This window comes from Canis lupus, chromosome 2, assembly GCF_003254725.2.
Source record: "Canis lupus dingo isolate Sandy chromosome 2, ASM325472v2, whole genome shotgun sequence".
Classification (NCBI taxonomy): Eukaryota; Metazoa; Chordata; class Mammalia; order Carnivora; family Canidae; genus Canis; species Canis lupus.
Genome location: NC_064244.1, coordinates 4,518,135 through 4,543,492, shown reverse-complemented (window position 1 = coordinate 4,543,492; position 25,358 = coordinate 4,518,135). Strand labels below are relative to the sequence as shown.

Below are 25,358 nucleotides of genomic sequence, written 5' to 3'. Positions count from 1 at the left end.
TAAGTCTCTTAAGAAGAATCCATACACTGATCTCTGGGTTTTTTTTTTTTTTTTATGATTGTAAACTTGTTTTTTTTTTTTTCCTTTTACACGAGGAAACATTTAAATTTTTTCTTAAGTTGTTATTCAACGCAATAAAGTACCTATCAAAAATGACAGATGCCTAGATCCTATCCCTGATATCAGAAAGTTGCAACCTAGAGAACCAGACAAAAGCACAAAATAATAGAGAAAAGGAGACCAAGGCAGTTCTCCTGTGTCCATGATCAGTGTGTACTGCGATCAAGAATAAGTGTCTAGCAACTGTATAGTAATTTGTCAGCAGAAGTTTATGTCTCTTGTCTCCAAGAAATAAAAGTTTGGACTTGTATTTTGAAAGTCTACACTTCATTTTTTCTAGTAATTTCTATCGCACATTACAGAGATATCAGCTGAGGTCAATTAGAAATAAACAAAAACCTGTCTTTCATGACAGTTTGAAAAGTGCTGATCTAGAAAATATTCAATTGTCTTATTTCCTTTCATTTCCATTTGCACATTTCTAGTGGTGGAGAAGTTGCATCGATGTGTTTTCTGATTGAGATACAAGGAATAATGAAACTCATATGAACTACAAAGGAAAAATGCAATTCTCTCAAATTTACTTTTCTTGTCTTCCTAACTCACTTTTTAAAAATCTATTCCTTACCCTCTAACCTATGTCACCTTCCTGACCCCAAGGACAATATTTAAGAGTACCAAACCCAAAGCCAGGAGATGTGAGACTTGTTGCTTGGGACCCTGGATAGAATGATTCCCCAGCCAAAGCCTCTTGTGTAAAATGCAGGTTGTAATGAGGTCATCTAAGGTCGTTTCCTAACTCCAATAGTCCACGATGCCGGGATGTGCTTGTTAAACTCCGATGACACCGCATCATTTTAGCTCCAGGGATACACTGGCTGGCCCCTGGGGTGGATGGCGAGCTTCAGGCCAATAGCACAAGCTTGACACGCTTCAGCCAGGGGCTTTATGTGACGCCCAGCCATTCCCAACAGCTGTAGGCTGGGAGGCCCCAAGTCCAAAAATAGCCCCACAAATTATGATTTCCCTTCTAGAGATGACATCTCTGTGAATGGCACTAAATCAAGGCCAAGCAGTTAGCCTGACACTCTAGCCAATGCCTCGAAAACAGCTCAATCCCTGGAAGTCTAGGTGTACCATCCATCCCACCCAGGGCTTTCAGTATTTGAATGTTGATGCTCATTCTGCAGTCAGGAAACATAATTATTCGTTTTTCTTTAAGGAAGTTTATGACCGAAGGTAATGGGGGGAACATAAATGTACTGACTGTTTACTGACACTCATAAATGCTATGAACACAGACATATAATTGTCTCCTGAAGATCTGCTCTTGTAGTGTAGAATCTTCATTTTTAGCAATTTAACTACTGAAAGTTTACCCACCTTGAGGAGAATTATTTAGTGGAAAATAAAACTTAGCGCCTATTTCATTCCCTGCTCCAACAACTTTCATCCTTTCAGAAAACTGGCTTTCCCATAAAATTTGCAGAAGGTAGCTTGTTATATAGGGCTAGTAAAACTAAGAGGTAATTAGTACAAACCAAACCTCTAAATAATAATGTCAAGTTTTAACATTTGCAGAGTTCTGGATCAACATTAACTAATAACTCCTCTCTCTGTTTTCCTCTGTGAGAAAAAAACTTTGTTATTCACAAATTATCAAGATAGAAAACAAAACAAAGAAATTGGTTCTGGCTAATTAGAAAAAAAAAGAAGAAAGAGGAAGAAGAAGAAGAAGAAGAAGAAGAAGAAGAAGAAGAAGAAGAAGAAGAGAGGAGGAGGAGGAGAGGAGAAGAAGAAGAAGAAGAAGAAGAAGAAGAAGAAGAAGAAGAAGAAGAAGAAGAAGAAGAAGAAGAAGAAGAAGAAGAAGAAGAAGAAGAAAGAAAGAAAGAAAGAAAGAAGAAAGAAAGAAGAAAGAAAGAAAGAAGAAGAAGAAAGAAAGAAAGAAAGAAAAAAAAGGTAAGCAGCTCAGGTCAGAATTCAGCAAGTGCAAGCAAATGTTTACACCTGTTCAGAGTTAAGAACAATGGTCACTTATGACTAGGATGGACCATTAGGTCACACTGAGCTCATTTTTAGGAGACCGTCCAGGAAGGCTTGGCATTGCAGAATGGGAGAAACCAGTGTGAAATCCCTAGACTTTTGGATTACTGCTCTCCTACCTTAACTGCTGCAATGACAGGTACATATGTGTGTGCAGGGGAGGAGGGACAGAGATGCTGCAAGTAACTCAGTGTGTACATGGCCTGCCTGTAGCTCTCCCCCAACCCCCCAATGGGCAGCTGTGCTAAATTTGTCAGTTAACCTTGCCTTACCCCTTCCAGGAGTGGCCGTACTGTCAGGGTCCCCAGGATGTCACCTCTTGGCTAGCAAAGAGAGTTAAAAGTGAACCACTCCAACAAAGGAAAAAAATAACAATGCTGAATAAGACCCCTTACCAGCTCATCTCTTTTCCTTCCTCTCCAAATTCAGTAGGAAAGAGAATTGAGAGCTTGTCAGGATTAGCTGCATGGCATTAAACAGTCCCTCCCAGGGAAGGCACAGAGAAGAGACTCCCTGGTACCTTGCTTTGGGGAGTGGCCCATAGGAACCCAGTGTCAGCAAGTCTCCAAAAAAGCAGCATCTGGAAAAGGAGACATCTCGCCCAGAGATGCCTCTTTCTTCCTCCCCTCCCAGACCTTAGGCTGAAAACATTGAGTTCTCTTGGTCTATAAAGGAGGACATATTATTAAAAGGGCCATAGGGAAGCCCGTCTATTTCTCAATGTCCTAGAATGCCATCCAACCATCTGGGGTCAGATGCCCATTCTTCATCTCTCTCTGACTAGGGGGTGGGAGGCTCATGCCAATGCTTGGGTTCATTCTGATTTTAAGATTAAGACAGAGTTTTCTCTCCCCTCCTGAGAGAAAGGTACACAGGTGTCCAGAGAGAGGGAAACAGTCAGGGACCACTGTGCTAATGTGGACCTGTGGATCTGGTGGTTTTGACAATGGGAAACCAAAGGTGGTTCTGAAATGGGATCTGGTGTCCAGATCCAGCTTACTTATTTTTGCTGAAAACTTTAAAAATTAGTTTCCTGGTAAAGAAACAATGTTGTGTCAAGGTCCCTGGAAAAATCAAACAGTGTTATTCTGTAAGGTCTTAATGGGAGGATCTATCCATTTTGACCAGGGATAAATGTATTCGATTCAATATGTTTGGTTTGGGAAATCTCTTTTTGTCAAACCCAGGATAACCAATTGTCCATTATACCATGTCCTTGCTAAGAGAAGCTGATGTAGAAATATTTAACCACCCCATCCATAAACATTTCTTTCCTCCCAGAGCAGAAAAAGGCTGATCTTCTCAAGGCCTAATGTTATTTATTTTCCAGTGAAGGGATATGATTTTTATGCCAGGTACAGTTTTCCTTTAGCATTTTTAAGTGCCTGCTTTTTAAGTGACTCCTAGAACTGAGATCCTGACCACTTGCCCTTGTTAAATATCTGGTGATCCTTTTACCCAACAGATGGGAAGGGCCTCCTGATATGCCCCTGGCCTAATTTCAATTTGGGTAATTGCATTCTGTCGACTTGAAATTTCCCCACCAGTTTAACCTGCCTGGGATATGGTGCCTCCTTCTCGGTCCTGAACTGCCTGGCGTGCCGATGGAGGCTGGGGAACAGCTGGTGCATTCCACCCCAGAAGTGGATACATTTTAGTGGCAGGTGCAAAGGTTTTCTTCAGCTGAATACAAATTCTAACATAGGAATGAGCCTCTTGGATGCTTTTTATTTTTATTTTTCTCAATGAACATAACTTTCGCAGAACCAAAAATATAAAAGCATCCAAAGCATCAATATGAATGGAAAAGAAAATACATGTTCACTAAAACCAATCTATTGTGTGATCATTTTGCATTCCGTGAATCTTACAATGCTTCTAGATTTGAATGTTGACAATAAGGATAAATAATTCACATAAAGCAATCATTCCTTTTCTCAAAGAATTTTACACACAAATACATGTACACACGGGGGCACATGGGTATGTGCACACATCCTTCCATGCACGTATAGGGGTGTGTGTGTTTGGGTATACCAACTCTTACCTCCCTCTGGAGGGTCCTTTTTAGTTGGGAATAAAAACAGCTTTCCCCACAAAAATACCATGTTAGGCATTCTATGCATATCTTATTTGAGTAGGTAATACATTTAACTGTAAAGAGCTTATCTCCTGTAACAAACTGGAATCTTAGAAGGTATCCTATCCGTTTCTGTTTCCCTGGCACCTAGAACATAGTAGGTACTTAACTAATGGATTAAAATATAGACTACGTAGACAAACCTATTTAATCTTTAGCTCTAAGACCCAAAATGCAATTTAAGGACTGCAGGTCAAGGTATAGTTTTTTAAGGTACACCTTAAAACTCCGGGAACATTGGTGGCCCCAAAGTCACATCCCTTGGCTACCTGAGCTCTAGGAACAGTTACGTGCAAGCATAGGCTCACCTTGCAAACGACCAATACCATCTCTCAGAGGTGACTGCCAGAGATGCTGGTCTGCAGATTCAAGGCGAGTGCACCAAACCAACAGTAAACCAGTGGAAGATAGGGGCTAGTAGAGAAATGCTCCTGCCTTCCAGACTTCAGGCAGACAATCCTGGAAGTCCTTCCATACCTTCTCTGCATATCTCCATAAAACTGAATCCCACTGACCAACCTCAGTTTTTTTTTTCTTTTTCTGTAATCTTTTTCTCATGTGACCTTGATAACACACCATTGTATTGGACATTTCTCCTTCCCATCTTCCCACTCCCTTGCTCCTGCTTCAGGGAATCACCTCTCAAATGGACTATCTGCCCCCTTGCCTCAGGCTCCGAATTTGGGGGAACCCAGACTCTAATGACTTAGGACATCACCATGCTGACAGTCACACCAGCAGACTATCCACATATGAACACATAGAGTACCTATTCCCCCACCATTCATTTTCTTTCCCTATCATAGGACAGATAAGCCATACACCAAGACCACTCTGATATATATATAGGCTGACAGATTATATGCTATATTTATGCCAGGAAAAAGGAGGAGAACTAAGATTGTGCCTTGATGTATTCTAACCATATTAGTTTAGCTCTAAATATCTTACCTTACCAATGGCTCAAGAGGCATTCCCAGAGTCTCATAATTAGTAGGACAGTCCAGATTCTGCCTCATTTTAGCCTCTGCAGGTCATCATAAATTAGCTTAGAGGCCCCAAGCCTCTGTATGACTCAAGCTGACTTGAATCCTAATTTGTACTATGCAGCAACCTTAGCAATGCCACTTGCATGCTTAAGTCTTTTGCTCTCTTGGCCCTTGGAAAAAACATATTTGCAGTAGCACCTGTCTCTGCCATCCCTGTTTAGTGTAGATCATCAATGGGTAGTGTCCTAACCTAAGAATACAGCCTGATGAAGACTTGGGTCCACCATGTAATGACTATGCACGTCATGAAGCCAAGGACGGGCTGCCACAGAGGAGGGCCAAGCCATCTTTGAGTTGACTGCCTCATACTCACTGGAGGGCTACCCTGTTGGCCACACTAGATAGAGAAATGCAGGGAATTCTCAGCAGTTTTGAAGACACCGGTGTTTAGACCTCTGGCTTCTTTAAGGGCAAATTGAGGCCAGTGCCTAATATAGTAGCCAGAGTGGGCCTAAGGTGAGCTGAGGGACCAGTCTTTCAGTTCATGGAAAGGACTGTAGTACCTTAAAAGTAGTATTAGAGAAGACCCATGAGGGACATGGATCATCCTTTGATTTTCATAAAATTGATGATTTTTTATAAGACTGTAAAAGCTCTACTTTCTCACTATAAAATGCAAAATTGCATTAAAACAATTGTATAAAAATTACATTAAACATACATCTCTTGGGATCCCTGGGTGGCGCAGCAGTTTAGCGCCTGCCTTTGGCCCAGGGCGCGATCCTGGAGACCCGGGATCGAATCCCACATCGGGCTCCCAGTTCATGGAGCCTGCTTCTCCCTCTGCCTGTGTCTCTGCCTCTCTCTCTCTCTGTGTGTGACTATCATAAATAAATAAAAATTAAAAAAATTAAAAATAAATAAAAGCTGCGCTTAAAAAAATACATCTCTGATCCTATCTGATCCTATCACACAGAGGTAACAGCTATTAATATTTGCTCTATTTGTTTCTAGTTTTTCCTATGAATAATGAATATATATTTCTCTCTTTCTCTGTGTTGTCCCTCTGTCCATATATGTGAGATCTAGAAAAAATATTGTATTTCTGTGCACTTCCTTCTTCTGACAACATACCATGAACATTTTCTTTGAACACAGCACTTAATGGGGGCATAATATATAATCATAATATTTTGTAATTCTCTGTTAGGGATGTATAAGGTTTTTTAATGTTTGTTATGTATAACCTTATATTTATATATATTTCATATATACATGTTTTGAAATCCCCCCCCCCTCAGTGTGGATTCTGGGATTCCTTTCTGCAACAAGGGCCAGATATCCATCAGTGGGCAGTGTCTGGGTCATCCACATGACCATGACAAGCCACCTTCTGTGTGTTGATATCTAGCCTCATGGTCACAAGATGACCACAGCAGTGTTGGCCACGTTATAATCGCCCACCTCAAGTGGTTTCTTCTTCCTCTGGTATCTTTTAAAAATGTAAGAAATCTTACTAAAGGCTCCTGCCCCCAACAGTCTGCTCCTCACAGTTCATTGGACAAAACGGGTCACGTGCAATTTCCCAACTCATTCACTGATGCAGATGGAAGGGTAATGATTGGTTTAGACTACGTAAGACACACCTCCCTCTGAGCCTAGGCAAAAGATCATTGGCTCCAAGCAAACAGCGGCATATGGCTGGAGAATGGAACATGTGCTGTGGACAAGAAGTGGAGTCCTCCTGAAAAGAAAGGGGGACTTAAAGAGGAACTATATTCAGGGAGGCAAGAAGCAATTGTCTCCAATATAAATTAAACTTGTTTCGTTATCTTCTCACCTACATTATCACGCTCTCTTCCCCGATAACATTGTCCTTCCTTAATTTACCAGCTAGACACTCCTTTTTAATCAAATGTGTGCTGGTTATCCATGAATCTCTAAAAAGTTAACTGAAAAATTAACATCATAATGATAATGAGTTTAAGGTCTTGCTCTCCTTGGGGGCATTTCTGTTCTAAAAGGCAGTTCTGAAAGATATAATCATCTTCACGATCTATAAGACCAAAGTAGTAATGGTAGTATGGCAGGCAAGAAAGGATTCAAGACCCACTGTGACCCTCCTACCTTGCTCACCTTGCTCACTCTGTTACACTCACACTGGCCTCCCTGCTGTCTCTCCAGGAAGCCAGGATACTTACACCTGGGAGCCTTTGCACTTGACTTCCCGCTGCCTGAAACAAGCTTTCTCTAGATAGCCTCAGGGCTTAATTCCTTGCTTCTTATAGTTTTCTTACCCATATGCCACCTTATTAAAGAGGCTTTCCTTGATCCTCTTACATAACATAGTACCTTCACTTCACTCTGTAGCCTATTACCCTACTTTCCACATATTTGGCACTTATAACCACCTGACATGGTATGTAGGTGTTTACTATCTTTCTCCTAAATAGAGAGTAAATCCTATGAGACTAGAGTTTATGTTTTTTTAGATTGATTTCTTTTTTTTAATTTATTTATGATAGTCACACACAGAGAGAGAGAGAGAGAGAGAGAGATGCAGAGACACAGGCAGAGGGAGAAGCAGGCTCCATGCAGAGAGCCCGACGTGGGACTCGATCCCGGGTCTCCGGGATCGCGCCCTGGGCCAAAGGCAGGCGCTAAACCGCTGCGCCACCCAGGGATCCCCGAGTTTATGTATATTCATTGTTCGTTCCTCTGAGCCTAGACACAGTGCCTAAAAAGCAGGCATTCCATTGCTAAACATTGATTGAGCTGCATCAGAATAGAAGCCTGATGGCAAGTGATGCAGAGCATTTTCTCATGTGCATGTTGGCCATGTCTATGTCTTCCTCTGTGAGATTTCTGTTCATGTCTTTTGCCCATTTCATGATTGGATTGTTTCTTTCTTTGGTGTTGAGTTTAATAAGTTCTTTATAGATCTTGGAAACTAGCCCTTTATCTGATATGTCATTTGCAAATATCTTCTCCCATTCTGTAGGTTGTCTCTGAGTTTTGTTGACTGTATCCTTTGCTGTGCAAAAGCTTCTTATCTTGAGATACCACCTCACACCAGTGAGAATGGGGAAAATTAACAAGGCAGGAAACAACAAATGTTGGAGAGGATGCGGAGAAAAGGGAACCCTCTTACACTGTTGGTGGGAATGTGAACTGGTGCAGCCACTCTGGAAAACTGTGTGGAGGTTCCTCAAACAGTTAAAAATAGACCTGCCCTACGACCCAGCAATTGCACTGTTGGGGATTTACCCCAAAGATACAAATGCAATGAAACGCCGGGACACCTGCACCCCGATGTTTATAGCAGCAATGGCCACGATAGCCAAACTGTGGAAGGAGCCTCGGTGTCCAACGAAAGATGAATGGATAAAGAAGATGTGGTTTATGTATACAATGGAATATTCCTCAGCTATTAGAAATGACAAATACCCACCATTTGCTTCAACGTGGATGGAACTGGAGGGTATTATGCTGAGTGAAGTAAGTCAATCAGAGAAGGACAAACATTATATGTTCTCATTCATTTGGGGAATATAAATAATAGTGAAAGGGAATATAAGGGAAGGGAGAAGAAATGTGTGGGAAATATCAGAAAGGGAGACAGAACGTAAAGACTGCTAACTCTGGGAAACGAACTAGGGGTGGTAGAAGGGGAGGAGGGCGGGGGGTGGGAGTGAATGGGTGACGGGCACTGGGGGTTATTCTGTATGTTAGTAAATTGAACACCAATAAAAAATAAATTAAAAAAAAAAGAATAGAAGCCAATGGGACCTAATCCTGTGTAGTCATCTTTCTGTCATAACTCTGATGCCCACAGTAAGTCTAAGGAGGTCATATTTTCTTTTTCACCTATTTCCCTGTAGGCAAGACCTTCATTTTCCAGGATGCACTGTGTAGCTGTGTATGTCTTGAAATCTGAACAGTATCTATCTCTCTACTATGAAATAAAAGGCAAGTCCCAACTTAAGACACATCCTATAACTTGTAATACTATCTAATTAATAAAATGTGTTTCAATTCTGATTAAAATTTATCTTGAGTGCCAGAAATACTCATAAAAGCATATCTAAAAGCTACAAGGAAATAAGGTAATGTAATTATTCAACAATAACTTAAGAAGTACATTACCATGTGACTTGGAGCTCCCATCTAATGCTCTGGTTGAGACAGATACACACACACACACACACACACACAGAGTTTTATTTTTTATTTATTTTTAATTTTTTAAAAATTTATTTATGATAGTCACACAGAGAGAGAGAGAGAGAGAGGCAGAGACATAGGCAGAGGGAGAAGCAGGCTCCATGCACCGGGAGCCCAACGTGGGATTCGATCCCGGGTCTCCAGGATTGCGCCCTGGGCCAAAGGCAGGCACCAAACCGCTGCACCACCCAGGGATCCCCTCCCCACACTGTTTTAGAGACTTTCAGGCAAAATGGTGATATGAATATGTGGACATAATCACCCACATGAAACTATGAAAAAGCCTATATTTGACTTGGGAAAAGGACACGCTAGGAACCATATAGATGTACCAGAGAGCAGGCATGATTTCTGGTCATTTTGGTGTAAATATGCCAGATTAAAAGAAAGGCAACCACACCACCGTGACAGGGAAGTGAGAGGGAAAAAAACTAAGATAAATAAGAATGAGGTTCCAGCAGAACCTAGATCACACTCACTGCCTGTGTGGAGACAGTGATGGTAGTGTATGTCTGGACTCTAGCAGCATCTCTGGGAAGACTAAGGTAGCAGACACCTTCGTGAGCAGCCTTCCTAGGCTTGTGTTATGCTAGCATAGCCCAGTCAGTGCTGAAGGGAGATCGGGGTACCCTGACCTCAGACTTTGACCTCAGAACAAGGGTATCCTTGCCTGTCAAAGAACAGAGCTCTGATCAGCTAACTCTTGGCTTCCTCACAAACTTGAGGAGTACACTGCTCAGCAAATCTCCAGGCAAAGGGGCTCTAGAGTGGCAAGATAGGAGCATAGCATGCATAAGCTGGTCCCTTCTCTGAAAGACTTCTGTAGGTCACCCCTCAATCTCTGATGGCACCCAACCCAGTTCTCAGTTCCATGTATTGGGTAATATATTCTATTTGTGGAATGCTATATAACTTTCATTTTAAATGCCATATTCTCAACTAAATATTCAAGGATGCAGAATATGATGCAGAATATCCTCATGTCATGATATATGTTGTATTAAGTGAATGAAAAAGTGCATACATGAGTCAGGGGTATTGGATTACAACTTCACAATATTTTATACATACAGCACACACATAAATCCATACAAAAGTAGTAGAAAGATATACTCCATTATGGTAATAATAACCAAAAAAAATCCCAAAGTTATCTTTATTTTTCTTTCTATTTTACATGTTATGAGAAAAGAAATTTAATTGGCCCTTCATTCCAAATATTTCCAGAACCTATACTCTATTCACCACTGCAAATACCCCGGTCAGAAGCACCATCATTTTTCACCTGGATTAGTGCATTAGCCTCCTAATAGGCCTCCTGGCTTCCATTCTCATAGTCTATCCACTACACAGCAGCTAGAGTAAGCTTTTAAAAATGTGAGTCAGATTCCTCTGCTCAAAACTCTCCGGTGGCTGCATATCATGCTCATTTCATAAACCTCTTTATTACTTTACATATTTCTCCTGCTATCATCCTTGTACAGAATCTAGTAAGATAAGACTGGTCTTCTTTCCAGTCTTCAGACTTGCCAAACATCCCCTTCTATTTGCACAGGCTGTTCCTGCTGCCTAGAACACCCTTCCTTTCAATAGCACCATCTTCAAGTCTTTAATGCCTCCTTTCCTAGCAGCCTAGCCATCGCCCCAAACACCCTCTTCCTCCCTCCTGTAAGCAAGATTCCACAACTTACTTTCTTGGGGCCATGTTGCAAAGTTACAGGGAATGAGATTCTCATAAAGTAGAATGTGAACCATGCCCTCTGACATTGTGAGCAATGTAAAGACCCCACTTTATTTTACTCTCTCCCTCCCCCCTGTGAGACTGTCAGCTGCATGAGGGCAGAAATGTCTTTAGCAGTTATGGCTTTCACCACAGTTTCTAGAATAATGCTGGCATGTAGCACCTGCTACTGGATGAATGAATCACAGGATAGTAGGAATAAAAGTGATTTTTATTTTCTTCTGTAAATGATCTCTGTTTCCCCTATTATTTATAAAAACTAGAAAATAATTAGTAAAAAGAAAAATGTATACTACTACTCATTTCATTTCTCTTGCTCTTAGCCTGGAAAGTAAATTTCTTCTGGACTCACACTAAAGAACAACTAAAGAAGATTATCTGTTTAAACTATCATTGAATCAAATACCCAGTAAAGCATCTCTAAGCTCTTCAGTTATTTCCATGGGTTTTCCTCACTCCCACTGATTTTGGTGTAGTTTCTGATCAGTCACGATGGTAGGAGATGACCCAATTTCATAACATCTGAAGCTATTCAATTTTTCTATGATATGATTCCATCATGGGCCAAGTCGAATGGTCCAGCAGAGAGATGCTCTCACATTCTCTTAAAAGGTTATCCTTTGGGTTTTCTTTTAAGATAGTGTTTCTTAGGAGAAAAATTGAAGCTTATATCTAAGGACATACTATACGATGAAACTTTTTCTCTGTTACGAGTCCTCCTACCCTCACACATGGCAGAAAACATTCTGAAGACTCAGACTTTCAGCTCTAAAAATGTTAATGACCAAGTGCATTTGAACCCATCTTTAAATCTGCTTTTAAGTATTTTTAAAGTCAGTTAAGGTATTAACCCACTGAAAATTTTGATAATTTGCAAAATATCTCTGACCTGACTCTCTGACAATGGTAAATAAAACCAAGCCAACAAACAAAAACCATATATGAGATTCATCCTTTGCCACTCTTTGCTTTATTTAATATTGCAGCAATTTCCTCTGTAATAAACAACTCAAAATCGAGCAAAGACATACCAACCATGGAGGAGAAAATGAGTCTGGTCAGCAGAAATATGGGACCTACCTTTAATCCTTTAATAATGGTCCAGAAAATAATTTATCTCGTGCTGTTATTTTGTATCTGGCAGTTCAACCAAAGACATCATTCCGTCCTTAGGAGGGAGAATCACTTTTACTCTAGCCTCGGTGGATAGCTTTATATAATTTATATAGTTTTTAATTTTGGTAATAGCAACTAGCTGGCTAAGGCAATAAGCCCTTTTTAACAAAGACTAAATAAAGAAATCTCTCATATTTCAATTAACTAACTGAACCAAATCATAAAGAGCATGACTGTTTCATTTCATTTGGCTGTTGCTCAAAGAATGTTCACTCAAAAAAGTTTCATTGTTAATATTTATAATGTTCACACTAACATAAACATTATAACTAATACTATAATGTTCATACTAATATTGGAAAATTAGAAAAACACAAATCTGAGATAGAAGGGCCATTACACCAACTAAAACTCTTGTTTTTATTGAATTAATGGTGTTGTCCTTGGCTTTTGACCTCTAGAAATGTGGCAGGTGCCAGGCAAGCAATGGGTAGGAATGAAAGATGGTGTGTCATACAAAAGTACACATGAGTGGTCCCATTTATTTAAAAATCTTGAAATTATCAATAGTCTCACTGGTTGTATGTTATGGCTGCAGATTTTTTAAGTATGCAGGTGATAACACTATTTTCAATACCATATATATCATTCTTGCAAATCATAGTAGTCATTGAGTAACAATTGATAAATATAATTAATCTTTTCTTAGGACACATAATGATTGTGTATGAGAACATCATATAATTGCCCTCAATTAGATATAAGTTTCAAAAATTATTTGTAAATTCTATCAAAAGTCCATCCCTCTGATCAACTCACAAGTACATATAATTCTTACAAACACTTGCATGTACTATATTATTTTAAAATTAGTAATAATCGGGATCCTTGGGTGGCTCAGCAGTTGAGCACCTGCCTTCGACCCCGGGAGTGATCCTGGAGTCCCAGGATCGAGTCCCACATCGGGCTCCCCGCGTGGAGTCTGCTTCTCTCTCTGCCTATGTCTCTGCATCTCTAATGAATAAATAAATAAAATCTTAAAATAAAATAAAATAAAAAGTTAGTAATAATCATTTTAAATAACCCATTATAGAATTTATTTCTAAGAGATTAAACTTATTAATAATCTAATATTGTGAAATTCTAAATATAAACATCTTTCTACTTGTCATTTGGTCATCAATATTCATAAATTTCCAAATTTCATGCGCACTTTTATTTTTAATTTTCATTTCCGCATCTCTGAGAGCAGGTTGTGTCACATAATGGATGATATGAAAGTACCGCACACTAGCTTAATAGGATGCCTTTTGTTCTCCTTCCCAGTTGGAGCGATAAAACATAAAATGATGATGTTTCTTGTAATCGTTGCTTCTTGAATTCAATGAACTATAGGAACAGACACTGTTTCCCTGGCTCACTAACTAGGTTTGTCGTATGATATTATACCTGGCCGAAAGTTGGTTAACTATATTCCAGGACAGATGGGTCCCCGGTCCCACACGCGAGGGTACTTAGCACTTCGCCTGACAAAAAGCAAGCTTTCAACCAATGAGAACAACTGCCTTCTTTGGCATGAAATATCTGAGTATGTGGCGCAGATGCCGATCCTGACTCTGCTAATCTCCTTTATTAAATTCCTGTCCCCAGGCCCTTCTCTTTTCTGGAGGCGTGCTTTGGTCTAAAAAACCCCCTTTACCCAGAGTAGCCTGGGAGGTTGCAACTATCTGCCCCCCTGGGTGGGGGGTGGGCGCGCGCACGTGACCAGAGTAGACAATCCCAGCTCTTTTGCCTACAGGCAGGCGATGCAACTGCTTCAGAGCTTCTTCCCCAGGGAGAAAGCTAAACTGGACTTCTGAAAGCAGGCCCTTGCCTAACGCCTCCCCGTCCTACTCAGCTTCCCTGACTCAAAGCTTTTCCGTGAGAGCACACCTTCAGTGAGTCACTTCTACACGAATCACAAGAGCTTCTAGACAGCCCTGCCTAAGAGCATGTTTGCGCAGGTTTCGGCTGGGTGAGGTTTTCTACTGGTGTCTACAAGAGGTTTGGCCAGCATCATCGTCTGAAAACAACCAGTTGAGCCTTAGGGAACCAGACCTAGGGATTTACACGGCTGCCCTCACGGCCTCAGGGGGAAACAGATACGTAAATGAACAATCACAAATTAGTAAAATGCACATAGATGAAGGGTGCTAAGAAATACCGGAGAGAAGAGTGAATAATGATGCTGGGAAGTCACTGAAAGCTCTGTTGAGAGAGTTAAATTTGGGTTCAATCATGAAGACATGAAAGTGGCTGAGATTTGCTCAGGTAGACAAGGGGTAAGGCTGAACCAGAGAGAAAATGTCATGTTTAGTTAAAAGAGGTTTGAGAAACATGTTGTGTTCACAAATCTGCACGTAATGTGCTAAGAGGGAATAAGTTGCAAATTGGTACAAGATGAATGTGTGTCTGTGCATATGCACATACATAGAATTACATAGAATTTTCGATCAATTACGTGATGGAGAACCGGAGAAAGATAAGTAGGAAAATGACATAGATTTCTTTAAAAAATTTTTAAATTAATTATTTTAGTTTAGGTGAAATATGGATGAGAAAAAAACTCAAAATGTATAACATGATATAAACATTTAGTTAAAGAAGATTCTAGCAACAATATAGAGAATGTAAGGGAATGGAGTGGATCTGCAGGAGGAAAAACCATTTGAACGATGGGAGTAAAGGTGCCAGAAACTCTGCAGGCTGGGAGGATGCAGGCTCTAGAGGAACTGGTCTGTAATTAAGTCTACTTATACACTCAGATGTGTTGGGGTCATTCTATTTCTTGCACTTAGTAGGTAAGTAGGCGGAAAGCCAGACCCCCTACATCTTTCAGGATAGGTCAGAGAGTATGGGACTCCACGTGAGAAGGGCAAAGAAAAATTCTCAGTCATCCGTCAGGTCCTATTATCAGCAACAGGATCCCTCTGTGAAAAAAAAGACATTTGTCTCTCCAATGGGGTGAATGTTTCTGAATCTCCAGCTCTGTGAAACCATTCCCACGCAGTTGATATCTTCCATCTTTTCTTTATATTAAAGGGACTTGTATTCTTTGATTTCTCTGTAAATCACCATTATGCTTTTGACAGGCACACAGCAACCCATTACAATATCCCAGGGAAGAAGTGATAAGGGTTAAACTAAGACAATGATCTAGGGAAGGAGAAAGGGATGGGAGGATCACGATGGGGCACTGAAAGATTTATTTGGTAAAAATAAAATAAATGCAAACTGGCTATCCTTTGGAAGTAAGATAGGCTAAAGTAGAAAATACCTATTTATGCCACCTTAAAAATCTTCATGCTCAGAAATGCCACAGTGTTAGCACACTAAAATAATATTAAATAGCTTCTTGTTTGTTAAACCACAAAAGTGTATCAGTTTGCAAAACTCAATTCGAGAGAGGCAGATAAGGAAAAGGGAAATAGAGAGAGACATAAACAAAAGCTATCTTCCTAAATCATAAAAGTAAGATATGAACATTTAGCTAGGTCTGAAAGCTAGGAAAACAACAAAAAAGGTGTCATTTTTCTCTTGTAAAATTTCATCATTAAACTCTGGGTTTGCTAACTATGGCCATGAATCATAGCTACATGGCACTGATGCTACGCTACTCTAGTCTCCTCTGGGAGAGGCCACTATGCCATTGTGTTATGACAGCAGGTCTGAGCCCAGCCAACATTGTCTAAACATTGTCTTAGGCATCCAATGACCCATGCCCTCCTGCCAAAAATTCACAGGCTCAGCTGTGAGTTGTATCCTCCTGTAAGCAAGTTTTGTTAGTGACTTATCTTACTAGGAGGGAGGGAAAAGGAAGCAAAGATACTCCCCCTTTGACCAAGGGAAGTGCCTGGCAATGCTTCTTCTCCTGAATGCACATGAGTGTAGACAGATCCCCTTTATATGGGATGTCTGGGTGGCTCAGTGGTTGAGTGCCCGCCTTTGGCTCAGGGCATGACCCCAGTATTCTTGGATCCAGTCCCAAGTCGGGCTCCCTGCATGGAGCCTGCTTCTCCCTCTGCCCGTGTCTCTGCCTCTCTCTCTAGGTCTCTCATGAATAAGTACATAAAATCTTAAAAAACAAAACAACAAAACAAAACAAAACAAAACAACCCAGATCCCCTTTATAGAGCCGGTACACCCATCCCCCAGCTCCTGTGCATAAGAGCTCACAGCTGCCCTGCCTCCAGATAATTACCCAGAGTCCCCACTTTCCAGAGAGAAATACTTTCTAATATGACTTAGGTTCCAGGACCCCCAAAGATCAGGACAGAGCTGATTGTTTTCCCCTGAGAGCACATCCTTGCTTGACTCTTTTCTCTTTCCTATTCTGCTTCCCTCACTTCCCTGATTTATTTATTTTTTTCCCATTTGCTTCCTGAAAATCACTCTTACAGTAAATCACTGAGACCCAAATGTCTCCCCCAAGGCCTGCTTTTAGGAAACGTGACCTAAAATAAAAGGCTTACCAATAATATGGCTGGCCTAAAATAAAAAATTGGCAACTGAGATTTTTAGCAAAATAAGAGAGGGAGAACACTATTTGGTGGTAATATTCATAATCCTAACAATACTGGCAAAAGAGAAGAGATGCTTATATTTCATTAGGTCTCAAGATAACATGATGGTCCAACAAAGAGGAGTTATGTAGTAATTATCCGTGACAACAGCAACATCACATCAGCAAGGCAGACTAACAATTACATGTTGTTTTCCTTTGGAATTGTATTGACAGTAATACAACACTTGTACCACATCGTTCTATTTGTATGCCATTAAGTATGTGACCTTGAAAAGAAGTTGCTTAATCTTTCTGATCCTCAGTTTCCCTATCAGCAAGATAAGTTTAAAATGCCTTCTTCCTGTAATCATCATGAATATTAAATGAGAGGCTCCAGCAAAGCAATTAGCATAACACTTGGCTCTCTCCAAATATTAATTTCCTTCCACTTTCCTACCATGTCACCATCAATTAATATTTCTTTTTAACGCACTGGCTGTATTGTACCGTAATCAACACTAAGATTTAATCTAAGTTTATTCTTTTATCATTGTTCAAGGTGATGTGATCAGTATGAGAGATTATTTCCCATGCTTCTGAGAACAAATTATGGGAAACTGACAGGATTAGCTCATTTACTATAGTGGATATTTGTGTTTTTGCTTGCCCAGCATATCTCTCTCTCTCTCTCTCTCTCTCTCTCTCTCTCTCATGTTTATTTAGTGCTGGCAGCATGCTAATTTTTCCCTGGGGAAGTCCCTCTGTATTTCTAAATTTTTATTAAAGATGGTCTCCCACCCATAGGAGGGCTGGGCATCTGACTCAGCTGAACCAATCAGATGTATTTCCCAAAACTGTTTGTCTTGAGTGACCACAGGATGCAAAATGGTTGACATTTCTTCCTCATCACAGTGATGCTCTGAACAGAATCCTCATTAGTTCCTGCTCCTTGATCTCTCAAATTCAGCTCTTCTTTGAGAGGCCTTTGATTTCACAATCTACTTATCATTTCAATAAATGGCTTCTACTGCTGTTAGCCAAAGATAGTCTCTGTTGCCTGCCACCAAATGAGCCCTATAAACAGTGATGCTTAAATTAAAAAAAAAATTCAAGAATTTCAAATAAATCTTTAAAGATGGACTTAGGACTTTACATTCTAAAGTGGAATGCTTTAAAGCAAAGAAGAAGAAGAAGAAGAAGAAGAAGAAGAAGAAGAAGAAGAAGAAGAAGAAGAAGGAGGAGGAGGAGGAGGAGGAGGAGGAGGAGGAGGAGGAGGAGGAGGAGGAGGAGAAAAGAACATTCTCAATTTTATTTGAAGGGATCAATATCGCGGTTATTCATAAATATATATGTTTTATATATAGGATCATTTGCCAGTTCTGACACCAATGGATGATATATCTTAATTAAATATGTTTTACATTAGAAATATATTACACATGATGATAAATTTCAGATAACCCGATGCCACTTTCATGTTTCACTTGTGTTTTAAAACATATGCCCCTTCTCAAACTAAAAATTAATACAATAGCAGATTATAATATCCCTACTAATATATTAGCAGATTCAGTATTCCGTAAGTACTAATGATATTATCAAATCATAACTAAATTATGGTAGAATAGGAGAGTATCCCAGAACTTCTGATTACAGATGAATCACTATAAAATTAACAATGTACTATCCCATAGAGTATGTTCTGGTATCTATTATTTATCTGTCAAAGGGGAATTAATAGGGTATCCCAGATCCTGAGTCACACCAGGATGATTCTCACAGCTCAGGGGAGTATCCCTTCTAGACATACCTTCTATCCATCCCACACATATTATTACCATATTGCTGTCCCACTGCTAACCTACATGCAAGTATGCTTAGACTCGGTAGGCAAAGAGACCAGAGTCTCTATGGAACTCTCAGCAGGGCAGCTCCTGGTCCAGGGAAATGTAAGCCCATGGTATTCTGGAGATCAAGTGCAGGTTCCCGAGGTGCCGCGACATTCTCAGGACAGCGCACTTTGCTGTTTAGCCACTTAGAGCTCCAAGTTCTCCTCCCCAGTCCCTATGTTACTCTATCTCCCTCAGAGAAAATACTTCAGGTCAAGTCTGTGCCATTGCAAACTCATGCATCTATTGAACAGACATTTATTGCTTGGTGGTAATGTGTCAGGCTCCCAGCTGGACTCAGAAAAACAGTGGTGAACAGAACCGATGAAATCCCCACTTTCACATTTGGATGTGAGTGGCTGGGATGGGCAAGAAGCAGGTAAATAAGTAGACTAACTAGACAATTCCAGATAGCCATAAGCACTAGGCAGAAAATAAGGAAGGTGAGTTGATTGAGAGGGAACCATTTGGTAGTGACAGGATGGTTAAATTTAGTTTTGGTGATTAGGAAGGGTCTTTCAGGGGAGGTAGCCTTCTTGTCCTATGACTGTGCCAAAGAACTATATAAACAGATTTAAATTTTGTGAGAAGAGCAGAGGACATCAAAACACACCCGCAATGTACTGGTTATTATAGGGCATGTGTCCCATCGGCCTGTACCCATCTGAAACACACAACTACTGCTATTTGAAATGTCAGTATCTAGGATATGATATCCTCCTCCGTGCCCACTCCTCATTTTTTTTGTTGTTGCAATTATATTAGCTTAAAGGAACTGTGTATCGAGATTTAGCCTCCAGATTCTTACCCAAATTCCTACAAAGTAGTAATATTTGAATGAGTAGAAAAAAAAAAAAACCCTTAAGAGTTGTCTTGGTCTCCTGTGAGCTTATCTTTATTGCTGGATATTCTAAGACAACGATTTCATTTTCTGTTTCTCTTTTTGATGAGGAATGATCAATGATTTTTCAAGTAAGGATTTTAAAATAAATGAAAAACAGCTCCTTTCTCTAAAAATTAAAAAACAAAATCTTGAGCAGCCCAGGTGGCTCAGCGGTTTAGTGCCGCCTTTAGCCCAGGGCATGATCCTGGAGACCCGGAATCAAGTCCCATGTCAGGCTCCCTGCCTGGAGCCTGCTTCTCCCTCCCCCCTCTTTCTCTCTCTCTGTCTCTCATGAATAAAAAAATAAAATATTTTTAAAAAGTAAAAAAAAATCTTATTCAATATTTATTTCTTTAATGGCGTTTCAACATAGTATACTATAGTGTCAAGAGGAAAATATCTATTGCCAAGGTAAAGTACATGGCGTGTACTAATACCTTATGGTTGAAAGAGTGAATATATGTGGTTTCTCATTCAGACTGCCCCCACCCCACTAGTTTGACTTAGACAAATTCTTCATTCCCTAGAGACCACCAGCCTGATCACCTGGAGAAAGAGAGGTTACATCAGATGGTCTATAAGGTCATGTCCAACCCTACAATTGTATGACTCAATAACTCAGCTGGCTATTCCCGATGACATAGTTAAAATGACATTGACTTTAGAGCCTACATTTCGAGACTGGGTACCTATGGCAAGATAAAGCATTCAAGGAGCCAAGCTGGCAATGGGACTTGAGAAAGGCAAGTGGAAGCAATGCTGTTGCTGGCAAAGACCCAGGTTTGGTTCTCCATGCCACCTCAAATCATTCCAGACCAAGCTCATAGTCACAGAGACCCAGAGACCAATACTCACTTGGGAGAATTCTTTAAAAAGAAGAAAAGCACTTCACTAAAATACTACCCTACCTGCAGCTTTGTTCTCAGATGGACCTGAGGTCAGAACCTGTGCTAAAGGCTAACCCAGATCTCAGGAAGACATCTAAGAGCCTCAATCTCCACATCTATAAAACAGAAAATAAAAACCGTATTTCCCTCTTTGAGTTTTTGTGAAGATTAAATAAAATAGTGATTGCAAAGCACTTAGTATAGTATCTCTTATTATTCTTTTTCTTAAAGATTTATTTATTTATTTATTTATTTATTTATTTATTTATTTATTTATTCATGATAGACATGGAAGGAGGGAGGGAGAGAGAGAGAGGCAGAGACACAGGAGGAGGGAGAAGCAGGCTCCATGCTGGGAGCCCGATGCAGGACTCGATCCCAGGACTCCAGGATCACGCCCTGGGCCAAAGGCAGGCACCAAACCGCTGAGCCACCCAGGGATCCCCATCTCTGATTATTCTTAGGAATTTTTATAAACCTCTCTGACCTTTGGACATAAAAGAATCTGCACTCAGGCTCACCTACACCATGCTTTGGAAACATTAAATCATTCCAACAGCAAGTCAAAAGAATTTCTCAGCAGGTAGCAATTTACTTCCTTGAAGTTAAATTCAAATGTTTTGTTTTATTAAAACAAGCAAAACAAAGGTAACAAGGTTCTATTTCTGCTTTGTAGCTGAACATGTGTATGAATGTAATTGTAGTTGTGCTCCATAAATCTGACAGCCATTTTCAAACTTGATTGGTAGAGTTTATGCAAGTGTATGCAATGCACATTATGCTGTACTCTTTCAGTTACAAATGATATATAAATACAGGAGGATGAAAATTTAGAGAACCACTCGGAGACCCACAAAACACCAAAAACAACTTCAATATATAGACTACAAGCCTGGAATACCCACAACCTTGATGTTTATCATTGGTCATGCTGAGCAGGCAAGCCTTTGCTTTCTGATCTAATCAACTTCAGAATGATTGTGAAGCCAACAGCTGTGTCAGAGCAATTGGAAAAATAGATTCAGAACAAAGGGGAAGACCCATCTCTCTAGGACATCTCCCTCTGGAACACATGCTAAGCTTCAATGGAATGTATAAATATTTCATTCACTATTTTGTACAACATTACTCCTATGATTTATATGTCCAACCCATTACTTTTAAAAGAACATTGAGGAGGAGCAAGATGGCGGAAGAGCAGGGTCCCCAAATCACCTGTCTCCACCAAACTACCTAGAAAACCTTCAAATTATCCTGAAAATCTATGAATTCGGCCTGAGATTTAAAGAGAGACTAGCTGGAATGCAACAGTGAGAAGAGTTCGCGCTTCTATCAAGGTAGGAAGACGGGGAAAAAGAAATAAAGACACAAAGGGCTCCAAGGGGGAGGGGCCCCGCGAGGAGCCGGGCTGAGGCCGGGGCGAGTGTCCCCAGGACAGGAGAGCCCCGTCCCGGAGGAGCAGGAGCTACACCGACCTTCCCGGGTGGAAAGGGGCTCGCGGGGAGTTGGAGCAGGACCCAGGAGGGCGGGGATGCCCTCGGGCTCCCCGGGACAGTAACAGCAACTGCGCGCCCAGGAGAGTGCGCCGAGCTCCCTAAGGGCTGCAGCGCGCACGGCGGGACCCGGAGCAGCTGGGGGGGGGGCTCGGGCGGCGGCTCCGCGGAGGGGGCTGCGCGGCCCGGGAGCGCAAATCCACCAGCGCAGGCTCCGGAGCACAGGGCGCCGGGACACAGCCCAGGATCCGGCCTCCTCCGGGACAGGCAGAGACCGGGAGGGCCCAGGACAGCGAGGACGCTCCTGCCCCGAGCTGAGCAGATCAGCGGCCCCGCCCCGGAGCCTCCAGGCCCTGCAGACGGAGAGCTCCGGAGTTCCTGCCGGAGCTGAATCCAGGTTTCCAGAGCTGCCCCGCCACTGGGGCTGTTCCTCCTGCGGCCTCACGGGGTAAACAACCCCCACTGAGCCCTGCACCAGGCAGGGGCACAGCAGCTCCCCCAAGTGCTAACACCTGAAAATCAGCACAACAGGCCCCTCCCCCAGAACACCAGCTAGACTGACAACTTCCAGGAGAAGCCAAGGGACTTAAAGAACACAGAATCAGAAGATACTCCCCTGTGGTTCTTTTTTTTTTTTTTTTTTTTTTTGGTTTTTTTTTTTGTTGTTGTTTGTTTTTTTTTTGTTTTTTTGTTTTCTTGTTTTGTTTTGTTTTGCTTTTTGATTTGTTTCCTTCCCCCACCCCCCTTTCTTTTCTCCTTTCTTTTTCTTTCTCTTTTTCTTCTTTTTTTTTTCTTTCTTTTTTTTTCTCTTCCCTTTTTTTTCTCTTTCTCTTTTCTTTCCTTCTTTCTCTCCTCTCTTTTTCTCTTTTTCCCAATACAACTTGCTTTTGGCCACTCTGCACTGAGCAAAATGACTAGAAGGAAAACCTCACCTCAAAAGAAAGAATCAGAAACAGTCCTCTCTCCCACAGAGTTACAAAATCTGGATTACAATTCAATGTCAGAAAGCCAATTCAGAAGCACTATTATACAGCTACTGGTAGCTCAAGAAAAAAGTATAAAGGACTCAAGAGACTTCATGACTGCAGAATTTAGAGCTAATCAGGCAGAAATTAAAAATCAATTGAATGAGATGCAATCCAAACTAGAAGTCCTAACGACGAGGGTCAATGAGGTGGAAGAACGAGTGAGCGACATAGAAGACAAGTTGATGGCAAAGAGGGAAACTGAGGAAAAAAGAGACAAACAATTAAAAGACCATGAAGATAGATTAAGGGAAATAAACGACAGCCTGAGGAAGAAAAACCTACGTTTAATTGGGGTTCCCGAGGGCGCCGAAAGGGACAGAGGGCCAGAATATGTATTTGAACAAATTCTAGCTGAAAACTTTCCTAATCTGGGAAGGGAAACAGGCATTCAGATCCAGGAAATAGAGAGATCCCCCCTAAAATCAATAAAAACCGTTCAACACCTCGACATTTAATTGTGAAGCTTGCAAATTCCAAAGATAAGGAGAAGATCCTTAAAGCAGCAAGAGACAAGAAATCCCTGACTTTTATGGGGAGGAGTATTAGGGTAACAGCAGACCTCTCCACAGAGACCTGGCAGGCCAGAAAGGGCTGGCAGGATATATTCAGGGTCCTAAATGAGAAGAACATGCAACCAAGAATACATTATCCAGCAAGGCTCTCATTCAAAATGGAAGGAGAGATAAAGAGCTTCCAAGACAGGCAGCAACTAAAAGAATATGTGACCTCCAAACCAGCTCTGCAAGAAATTTTAAGGGGGACTCTTAAAATTCCCCTTTAAGAAGAAGTTCAGTGGAACAGTCCACAAAAACAAAGACTGAATACATATCATGATGACACTAAACTCATATCTCTCAATAGTAACTCTGAATGTGAACGGGCTTAATGACCCCATCAAAAGGCGCAGGGTTTCAGACTGGATAAAAAAGCAGGACCCATCTATTTGCTGTCTACAAGAGACTCATTTTAGACAGAAGGACACCTACAGCCTGAAAATAAAAGGTTGGAGAACCATTTACCATTCGAATGGTCCTCAAAAGAAAGCAGGGGTAGCCATCCTTATATCAGATAAACTAAAATTTACCCCAAAGACTGTAGTGAGAGATGAAGAGGGACACTATATCATACTTAAAGGATCTATTCAACAAGAGGACTTAACAATCCTCAATATATATGCTCCGAATGTGGGAGCTGCCAAATATATAAATCAATTATTAACCAAAGTGAAGAAATACTTAGATAATAATACACTTATACTTGGTGACTTCAATCTAGCTCTTTCTATACTCGATAGGTCTTCTAAGCACAACATCTTCAAAGAAACGAGAGCTTTAAATGATACACTGAACCAGATGGATTTCACAGATATCTACAGAACTTTACATCCAAACTCAACTGAATACACATTCTTCTCAAGCGCACATGGAACTTTCTCCAGAATAGACCACATATTGGGACACAAATCGGGTCTGAACCGATACCAAAAGATTGGGATTGTCCCCTGCATATTCTCGGACCATAATGCCTTGAAATTAGAACTAAATCACAACAAGAAGTTTGGAAGGACCTCAAACACGTGGAGGTTAAGGACCATCCTGCTAAAAGATAAAAGGGTCAACCAGGAAATTAAGGAAGAATTAAAAAGATTCATGGAAACTAATGAGAATGAAGATACAACCGTTCAAAATCTTTGGGATACAGCAAAAGCAGTCCTAAGGGGGAAATACATCGCAATACAAGCATCCATTCAAAAACTGGAAAGAACTCAAATACAAAAGCTAACCTTACACATAAAGGAGCTAGAGAAAAAAAAACAGCAAATAGATCCTACACCCAAGAGAAGAAGGGAGTTAATAAAGATTCGAGCAGAACTCAACGAAATCGAGACCAGAAGAACTGTGGAACAGATCAACAGAACCAGGAGTTGGTTCTTTGAAAGAATTAATAAGATAGATAAACCATTAGCCAGCCTTATTAAAAAGAAGAGAGAGAAGACTCAAATTAATAAAATCATGAATGAGAAAGGAGAGATCACTACCAACACCAAGGAAATACAAACGATTTTAAAAACATATTATGAACAGCTATACGCCAATAAATTAGGCAATCTAGAAGAAATGGACGCATTCCTGGAAAGCCACAAACTACCAAAACTGGAACAGGAAGAAATAGAAAACCTGAACAGGGATCCCTGGGTGGCGCAGCGGTTTGGCGCCTGCCTTTGGCCCAGGGTGTGATCCTGGTAGACCCGGGATCGAATCCCACATCAGGCTCCTGGTGCATGGAGCCTGCTTCTCCCTCTGCCTGTGTCTCTGCGCCTCT

The 25,358-nt window shown here is 40.9% G+C and overlaps 1 long non-coding RNA gene across 1 annotated transcript in view; it reads left to right on the top strand.

Moving 5' to 3' along the window:
• Nucleotides 1–9,256, top strand: part of LOC118354156 (uncharacterized) — a 67,582-nt gene extending 58,326 nt beyond the window's left edge. The window contains exon 4 of the long non-coding RNA XR_007403711.1: nucleotides 9,114–9,256. This is a non-coding gene — a long non-coding RNA (uncharacterized LOC118354156). The remainder of the gene's footprint in view (nucleotides 1–9,113) is intronic.
• Nucleotides 9,257–25,358: the final 16,102 nt, after the last annotated feature.